This window comes from Panthera onca, chromosome B3, assembly GCF_046562875.1.
Source record: "Panthera onca isolate mPanOnc1 chromosome B3, mPanOnc1 haplotype 2, whole genome shotgun sequence".
Taxonomy (NCBI): Eukaryota; Metazoa; Chordata; class Mammalia; order Carnivora; family Felidae; genus Panthera; species Panthera onca.
The window spans coordinates 85,160,475-85,170,056 of NC_138344.1; the positions used below are offsets into that span (position 1 = coordinate 85,160,475).

At 41.1% G+C, this 9,582-nt stretch overlaps 1 long non-coding RNA gene across 1 annotated transcript in view; it reads left to right on the forward strand.

Moving 5' to 3' along the window:
• Positions 1-6,447, forward strand: part of LOC132669564 (uncharacterized) — a 72,145-nt gene extending 65,698 nt beyond the window's left edge. Inside the window, exon 4 of the long non-coding RNA XR_009606171.2 lies at positions 6,275-6,447. This is a non-coding gene — a long non-coding RNA (uncharacterized LOC132669564). The remainder of the gene's footprint in view (positions 1-6,274) is intronic.
• The last annotated feature ends 3,135 nt before the right edge of the window (positions 6,448-9,582 follow it).

Below are 9,582 nucleotides of genomic sequence, written 5' to 3' on the forward strand. Positions count from 1 at the left end.
AGGGTAAGGAGAGGGCCCCAAGGATGAGCAATGGGGGACACAAACCCCTGCAGGGCAAGCATCAACAGTGGGGAATGAGAGGAAGCCAGGACTCAGAAATGAAGGAGTAAATGAGAAGGCAGCAAAGGTTCAGGAACCATCTGGGCAGCAGATCCTTCGAGTGAGACAAAGAATCTGGGGAAACAGTTCAGGGGCTTTCTGCCTGAAAGAAGAGTGATCAGAGTGTGGGCAAGCTTCAGCCTCAGCAGGTGCACATGGAGGTAGACCAATAGTACAGGTGTGTGTGTGTGTGTGTGTGTGTGTGTGTGTGTGTGTGTGAGTCACAGGGTGTTTTTTGCTCCATTACTCTTTTACCTCAAGTACTGTTCTGTTATATACTTAGTCTAAGAAGACTTGGGGGACCATTCTCATCCTCACCCTTCAAGCCTTCCCTTTGTTCTCTCAATCTCAAAGCCATGTCTTTCATCCAGAACAGCTGCCACCCTGGGCTGCTGCTGCCAGCAGAAGTGCTCTGCTTGCAAAATTCTCTGTTTAGTTGTCACTGTTTGGCTATTACCCCATTGCAAAAGAACAACTCAACAAATGAGTTTAAACTATTCACTTTTCAAATATTAGGTTAAGGCTATCTGACGTTTGATCAAGATATGGTGGATAAGAAATCACTGCCCCTCCTAAAAATTTAGGTTATGATTCAAGTGCTCTTTTAAGAAGCATTTCAGAATGTTGACTGTATGCATTATCCCAGTGCCCAGCAACCGTGGCATAGCTACATTCGTCGATCTTTTGTGATGAGAGATGTGTATAAGTGAAGCATTTGGTCATTCAAGAAAGCATCAACCTTCTCCTGACCCTGCTATTCCCTTAAGGTACCACCCTATCTCTAGCTTTCCCTCTGCTCCTCAAATTATCAAGAAGCAAGTCCGTACTTGTCTTCATTGCCTCACCACTCAAAATCACATTGGGTTATATAATCCTTATTCTTTGCATCTTTACCATGTAGCTAAAATTGTTCTTTGGAGGTTGTCATTACCTGTTGCATCACCAAATCCAAGGCTGCTCTGTAGCATTGAAAACATTTAAAATATCCTCTCCTCCCAAGGCCTCCATGACCCCCAAACCCTCTAGGCTTCCTATCTGACAGCAACTCCTCTTGATTCTTCTTTACCTATTCTTCCTTCTTCCCCCTAAATTCAGGTATGCCCAAAGTGTGTGTCCTCTTGCTCTTCTCTCTCCTCTTTATACTCTCTCCCTGGCTATGTGTAGTTGCTTGGATAAGACAAGGGGTTGTGGGAAATACAGAATGTTCAAGGCTAGGTATGTTGAGCCATGGGTTTTTGCAGAATCTCCTACCAGAAAATGAGAGCAGGCATTAGCCCAAGCACCCAAGCAGAAGGAACCAATGTAGCAATGCCATGCTTGGCCGCAGCATAGGATATGAGATGGGCACCAAGATGCTTGACCAAAAGATAAAGGAGGGGTTCAAAGCAGTCTGTAGGCCAACATGCTTGAAGAAGCTTATTTCTGATGGCTCCATATAACAACTTTAACAGTGTTCCTGTTTTCTCCATAGGGTTTTTCACCTTGGATACGGTGTGTTGTATATTTACCAGTCTATATTTGACTCTAAACTGTAAGCTCTGGAGAGTAAAAACCATCTATATATTTTTTACCATCTTATTTCTAACACCAAGACCAGGGCTTGTCCCATAGAAGAAGCTAAATAAATACTAGCTAAAAGACTGAATAAACCAGGTGTTTAAATTTGGAAATCAAGTAAGTGGAAAGTATGAGAAAGGAATCATATGTAAAGCCAGATACAATTTGTACTAAGTGCACACCATATAGTCATGTAGCATTGTTATAGGTAGGCTGCGGATTTCATCATGAACTTCCTAGCAGTCAAAACAAAGAAAAAAAATGGTTACAAAATTTATGTTGCCTATTGAATTTAAAAAGAAAAAATACTCAGGTAAAACACAGCTATCCCTGTGATGACTTAGAGAAATGTCTCCATGTATTCTCACAAAGAATTACTGTCTGGGTTATAGACAATGTGTTCCAAGGTATCTCTATATTAGATATAATAGTGAGTGCTGTGGGGCTATTTTTACAATGTCCTTCGATATAGGTTAACCACATAACCTTAAATTTAAAGTAATTCTATGACAGGGAGACCAGGGTAAAATAACAAAGTGCCCAGAATTCTGATGACCTGACTTGATCCAAGGATAAATTTAGAATATCTAAAACAAGATGTGTTCTGAGGAACATGACTATTCCATGTGACATGATCCAAAACAAAGATTTCTGTGATCAAGTGTATTTGGGAACTATTGCATACTCAGATTTATCTTTTAGGATATTTACATGTACATTAACATACATTAAATGTTTTCAGAAGTCCTTCAGTAAAGAAACGTTGTCTAGCTTTTTCACAGCTGGTGTCAGGAATTTCTCCTCGTTTTTATTCTGAGAGGTCTCTGAGGTTTCTTCTTGTCTTTGGGGCGCCCCTGGGTTAGATCTTTCTCCAGACTCCGGCCTACCTCTCCCCAGCAGCTCTGCTTGCTCCTGATTTACAGTCTACCAGGTTTTAGGCTCCTGAGAGAATAAAGTTTGAGACCTACCATGACATGTCAGCTAATCAGACCTCTCCCAAGAGATTCCTGATCCTGGTTCCAGAGGAACATGACATTTCATATGAGGGATTGGTGTCCTTCAGGGATGTGGCTATAGATTTTAGCAGAGAGGAGTGGCAGCATCTAGACCTTGTCCAGAGAAGCCTATACTGGGATGTGATGCTGGAGACCTACAGTCACCTGCTCTTAGTAGGATTCTTTATCCCCTTGGGCATTCTGAAAATTACTCTGTTACCAGAAATACATGATTACATTCTTGAAGAATAAAACTTTGCAGGTGCCTGGGTGGCTCAGTTCGTTGAGCGTCTGACTGCAGCTTAGGTCATGATCTCACATTTCATGAGTTCAAGCCCCACTTTGGGCTCTGGGCTGATAGCCTGGAGCCTGCTTTGGATTCTGTGTCTCCCCCTCTTTCTGCTCCTCCCCCATTCTCTCTCTCTCTCTTTGAAAAATAAATTTTTTTTTTAAAAAAGAAACTAACCTAAAACTTTCTCTTTGCCAAAACAATTAGATCCTCTTATAATATAATATCTGTTTACATTTCAGGGAAATTTAAAAATAACACTTTAGGAAATAGTCACCTAGAAAAATTATGGAGTGCATATCTTCAGGTGACCCTATGTGAATATTGTTTCTAAGAACTAAGTTCTTGATAAGAATCTGTCCACAGAATGTTCCATCATTCCCTCTGGCAGGAACTTGGAGTGCAGATATTCTGCGCTATCAATTAAAAATGGACTTTTTGTGACAACTGGCTGGCTCAGTCGGTAGAGCTTATGACTCTTATCTTGGGGTAGTGAGTTCGAGCCTCACGTTGGGTGTAGAGTTTACTTAAAAATAAAATAAATTTAATTTTAAAAAGTTTTAATGGACTTTTTGCTGTGACAGTCAATTGAATAATAGGTCATCTAAGGGAAGTAAAATTCCTGATCAGTCTTTGTGCCTACACCTTCCCCAAGGAGGACCCAAAGACAGACCAAATATTGTCTTAGGAAACAGTTATAACTCTAGTTTATTAAAACCCAGTGGTATCTGAATCATTTCAGTGGCAATCAATCTAAAAATCTAAATTAGTCTGAACTACAGTAATGGATTTCCTCCCAAGAACTTCTAAGTGCTTCTAGAAGTGGTGAGAAACACACTGCGATTGTTATTGAAAATAATACCTATCAATGATCTTAACCAATGACTCTATTCTTTATAGGTTAATGTGCCAGTAATTCAGGCTGCTTGGTTTTCTCCACAGAATCTTAAGATTTAAATCACTAGATCATAAAAAAAAATAATCCAATGCAGCCCCTTCTGTCTAGGCAGACATGCTTCAGTCTAATAATAGTGGGTAAATATAATCTCCATGGCAAGAGGAAGGAGAAATGAAGTTTGTGTCCCGATATATTCCCTACTTCTAAACCACGTGAAGACTTCCTGTATAGTATGTCAGAAAATCATCAGCTAAATGAGGGACTAGAGACACTCACAATGCAAATCACCCAGGCAAAATGGAAAAGAGCCCTAAGAAGGAAGAGGAACACCTAACTTCTGTTTTGTTTTGATTCTTTCTGTTACTAATCTCCTTGAAATTTCTAAAGTATTTCCTGCCCTAACTTACTAGATTTTGTAGAATCAAGAAAGATAAAGCATCATTTAAACATATCAGATAAGTGAGCTAAAATCAATTTTACATTTCATTCTGGAGTTCATTATACTTTTGGCAGCAAATTTATCTCCCTAATTATGTTTTACTTAGGTTGAAATTAATTTTAATTGGTACTTCCTGTTAACACACTGAATAAGAAGCAGAAAAATCTGCCTGAAATTTAAAATTGACCTTGAACAATCCAAAATTCACATTTAGACTCTGGATGACCTCATGTGTGCCCATGATTTCCACTATCCCTGATGCTCTGAGGACTTTCAGATCAACATTTCTCCTCCAGCCCCTCTCCTGAGCTATACAGTGCATCTCAGCAGACTCTTGGGCAATTTCATCTATATGTGCAGTGTGAGATCTCATCTTTTTTACCATGTTTAATGTCTGTGCCCCTCTCCCCATAATCCCAACATCAGTCATTGGAACCACCTCCCACCCAACTCAACCTCAAATCTGGGAGCCACTCCAGACTTCTTATCCTCACCACCAACTTTCTTGAGACTAAAATCTAAATTCTTTGGCATGACTTTGAAGGGCCTTTACAAGTCTAGCCTAGTGTTTCCCAGTGAAGGCCCTACTGCCAATTGGGACACAACAGTTTTCTCCTCTGTGCAGAGTTGCCCTTCTTATTCCTAGTCCCACCCACTAAAAGCCAGTAACAATCCCTAGGCACCATGACAACCAAAACCAAAACAACAACAACAACAACAACAAGATCCTTCCTAATGCTTCTCATGGAGTAATACTGCCTTTAGCTGAGAATCACAAGTCCAGCCTTGCCCACCTTTCCAACCCCATCTCCCACTATGCTCCTCCGCAGACTTGGCATTCCAGCCATACAGAATGATTTGCTCTCCCCGCACACTGTGCTCTCTCAAGCCACAAACCTCTGCCTTTGCACATGCTATTTCCCCTTCTCTAACACCCTCCTTTCAGGCCTCTCCTTACTAGGCCAGTGAAAAGTCTATACTTCAAGATCCAACTCAAACTCCTTTGTCCCTGTGACGTTTCATAGCTTGCCCCCAACCACAGTGACCCTTCATCCCTATAAATTTAGGTGGTACTTTCTGTAAGTTTATCTCCTTTGGACAGTTCTAGACTGACCAAGCCTTAAAATACCTGCCATGCACACATCCCACTCTGAGGAAAACTGCTCTCCCCATAGCTCTGCCATTCATAGGTCTTACAATCACCTCATGACTGACGGACTAGGAGCAGCCCCTGGTCCAAGGGCAGCCCACCCATATACTAGTAATCCATATGTACCCTGGTTTAAAAAGATGAACCAGGGGCGCCTGGGTGGCGCAGTCGGTTAAGCGTCCGACTTCAGCCAGGTCACGATCTCGCGGTCTGTGAGTTCGAGCCCCGCATCAGGCTCTGGGCTGATGGCTCGGAGCCTGGAGCCTGTTTCCGATTCTGTGTCTCCCTCTCTCTCTGCCCCTCCCCCGTTCATGCTCTGTCTCTCTCTGTCCCAAAAATAAATAAAAAACGTTGAAAAAAAAATTAAAAAAAAAAAAAAAAAAAAAAAAAGATGAACCAGGCTCATTAGAGTCTAGATTTTCTGTCTCTCTGTCTCTGTCTCTCTCTGTCTCGATCTTTCTCGCTCTCTCTTTTATAGTGATAAATACAAATAGAATGAGCTATTTGGCAGGAGCTGCTATTGCTGAAAGGTCATACAGTAGAAATTCCACAAGGAAAAGGTAGTGACTCAAAGTCTGTGTGGACATGAGAGAGATGGAGAGACCAGAAGAGTCACCCAGGAAGCACATGACCTGGACTTCTCTCCATCATTGTCCCCCCAGTCCCTGGCAGCACTGGTAATAGTACTGGGGACCTCTGAGAAGAAGAACAGAGAGAAATCAGGGTGCTAGGATTATTAAGCAACAGAGAGTGACGTCCGTGGGCAGAGGTGATGCTTGGCTCTGGTCTGCCTCCAGAGAGCCTCCCAAACCCCAGTGTGACAGGTATTTCTTTTTTGCACCCACAGAGGAAGGAGCAGGCTGGAGGGAAAAGCTGTTTCCTAGCTCTGCTTCCACTGATCACAATCCCTGTCGCCTCGGGCAAGTGTTTCTGGAGCATGTTTTCTCATCTGTAAGGTGAATATTTTAGCACCTGCCCTGCCTGTGGTCCTACTGAATGCTTTCTTAACTGTAGGACATTAGGTAAGTCATTTGATCTCTATGAACCCAGTTCGCCACTGTTAAAATAGGGCCAGTAAAACCCATTTCACAAGTTACTATGAAGAGGATTCAATAATCAAAATAGATAGTATATATAGTAAGTGGTTTGTGAACTGATTATTGCCACATATATCTATAAAGTTATAAGTATTATTTCCTTTTCCAAGACTTAAAAGTATCACAGAAGACATTTTTATTGGTATTTATAGTCACATATGGTTGCATCATATTCATTAGTACTCTTCTAAAACTTTACTCAATTCTACTGATATGGTGTTAGTTAAATCTTTTTTTTTTAAGTTTTTTGGTGTTTATTTATCTTTCAGAGAGTGCGAGGGGGGAAGGGGCAGAGAGAGAGGGAGACACAGAATCCGAAGCAGGCTCCAGGCTCTGAGCTGTCAGCACAGAGCCTGACGCAGGCCTCAAACCCTTGAACCGCGAGATCATGACCTAAGCCGAAGTCAGATGCTTAACCGACTGAGCCACCCAGGTGCCCTGAATGTATTAGTTAAATCTTAAAACTACTTTTACACTATTTTGTAACTGAAGATTATCATTTAAATTCAGCAGTCTTAGTCACTAAGGGATTGCTATACTTCTAAAAACCATTTACCACTTAACTTTTTATCATGACACTTTGAAATCCTCCTGCAGTCTACAAAATAATGCTTTTTTCCTGCACACTACCCACTGTTTTAGTTTAACTATAAATAATAGCTTTAAAACCCTTATATAGCTGTGGAACATTTTTTCTGAGATTGTTTATTATATGATTCCATTAGTAACCATTGATTTTTTTTAATCCTTTTGGGCACCTAGAACTCTTGCAAGAGGCCCTGAAACCTGGCATCACTCTTGATCTCTTTCTTTCAAACTATCCAATTAGTTGTTGACTTGTTTTGTCTATTTCATAAATATTCCTAGAATCAGTCCAGTGCTGTTATCTGAGGCCAGACCACCCATGTCTCTCACCTGAATACCTGCAGTGGCTCCCTGACTAGTGTCCCTGCACTTAGTCTCCCATGCAGGTGCTGTGGACACATCAGTGAGTAGTAACACGGGCAAGGTATATTCCAGTGTCGTGGAGTTTTTAATTAGTAGGATAAAGGCAAAAAAAATGTTCTCAAGATAGCCCCAATTTGTGAATTGTGATGACTGCTATATAGAGAAGTAAGAAAAAGCTAAAATAGAGAATAGAGAGGGAGGAACATTATAATTATAAGAGGTTGTCAGGGAAGACATCTCTGAGGAGGTGACTGTCAAGCTAAGACTGCAAGGATGTGAATAAGCCAACCAAGAGAGGAGAAAGTATGCTGGGCAGATTCAGAGGACCTAGGAGGAAATCTAGAATGCCAGTGTAGCTGAGTCATTCCCCATAACCACAGGCAGAGTCAGTGTCCCTCTACCCTCAAGGACATACAGGAAATGCGTGGAGATAACAATAAGGCACCCTATCCAGATGGATGAATGCCCTTTCTACAATATAATATGATTAAGTCACTTAAAGATCTTCATGATTTCCTATTATCCTTAAATGTTCAAACATCTTAATCTGTACACGATTCACAAGAACCTTCACACTCAGGCCTCTACCTACTTCCTCTGTTCCCTCTCTCCTCACTTTGCACTGACCTTCTTGTGGTTCCTCGAATACACCATGTCCAAGACTTCCCTGTCTGTCCTGCTAGCTGGAACATCCTTCCCCTCCCCTTTACTTGACCAGTCCTTCCTCACCTTTGAAGCCTCAGCCTTAACATCACTTCCTCTGACAAAGCCTCTCGAAGCATATATCTGAGAACTTCTGTATCATTCGCACTGCCCCTTAGCTACTGTATGCCTAATTCCATTCATTGTTCTCACTTCACACCTTTCGGAAGGCAGTTCAGGAAGGCAGTTCAGTTCAGACCTTTGGAAGGCAGTTGAGGAAGGCAGACCACACTAGACTACTGCTGGTGTGGTCAGCATTATATTCATCAACTGCCTTTTGGCTGAGGGTATCAAACTGTCCTACAATAGATTCATTATCTTTTAAAACTCTGCATGCTTGGATGGAGTACTCTGTACCTTGCCATTACAATTTTCAGACTCTGTGTAGGCTCTTATTCAAAGTGGTTACAGATGTATCATAAGACCACTTTCCTTAAGTAAACTCCAAGACAGAATAATAGTATGGTTAGACTGTCTTAACATTAGCAAAGTCTATTTGGAGTTTGCAAGCAGTGCAAGGAAGAGAGGGGAATCCAGTTTCCTAAGATCACATTCCCAAGCTAAGCGCACACACACACACACACACACACACACACACACACAATTATGACATTCACCTTTGATAGCAGCTTTCTACAGACAGAATCCAAAGTCAGGAACATGGATTTAAGATGCTTAAAATCCTGCTACAGTGAACTAATGCTTTCTTTCAACTTCATACCACTAAAATTTGTATGGAACCAGGCCCCTCCTAAAGCAACTGGTTTGCAGGAACACAACATAGTTGTATACCCACACCTGTTTTTCTTAACTCCTACACCTGTAGATTTCTTGAGACTAAACCTTAAAATAATAATAAATGTTTACGGTTCTGAGCAAAAATGCCATGAAGTAATCAAATGCAAATTAGTGATTTATTTGTCCACAAGTACCTTATGCCTAACACTTCGCTATTTAGCATATGCAGAAAAGACCAAAGAAGAGTATAATATAATAGCTGCCTTAGGTTAGTCACTTGATCTGAGAAGCCTGCTTACCCTCATTCAGGTAGGAAATTCCAGAGGGGCTTGTCAGAGATGTTCCTACTGAAATATACTTAAAGCTTCTTATATTAGTCCTGAAGTCATTGACAGTATGAGGCCTGTTTATATAATGTATACCTTACTTGCTACAAGAAAGAATTTGAGATGATATATGTATATATCAAATGCAGTCAGATCAAAAGTAAAATAAATAAGGAAGTAGAGGGGAAGGGATAACAAAAGGTAGAAAAGTAAGATGTGTTGGGAGTGAGCAATTACATTGTGTCCACAGTCTTCAGTTTTAATGCCATTTGCCAGAACACAATTTTTGTGTGTTAGGGAGAGTGTTATTATTTCCACATTGTGCACACCCTCATTTCAAAACA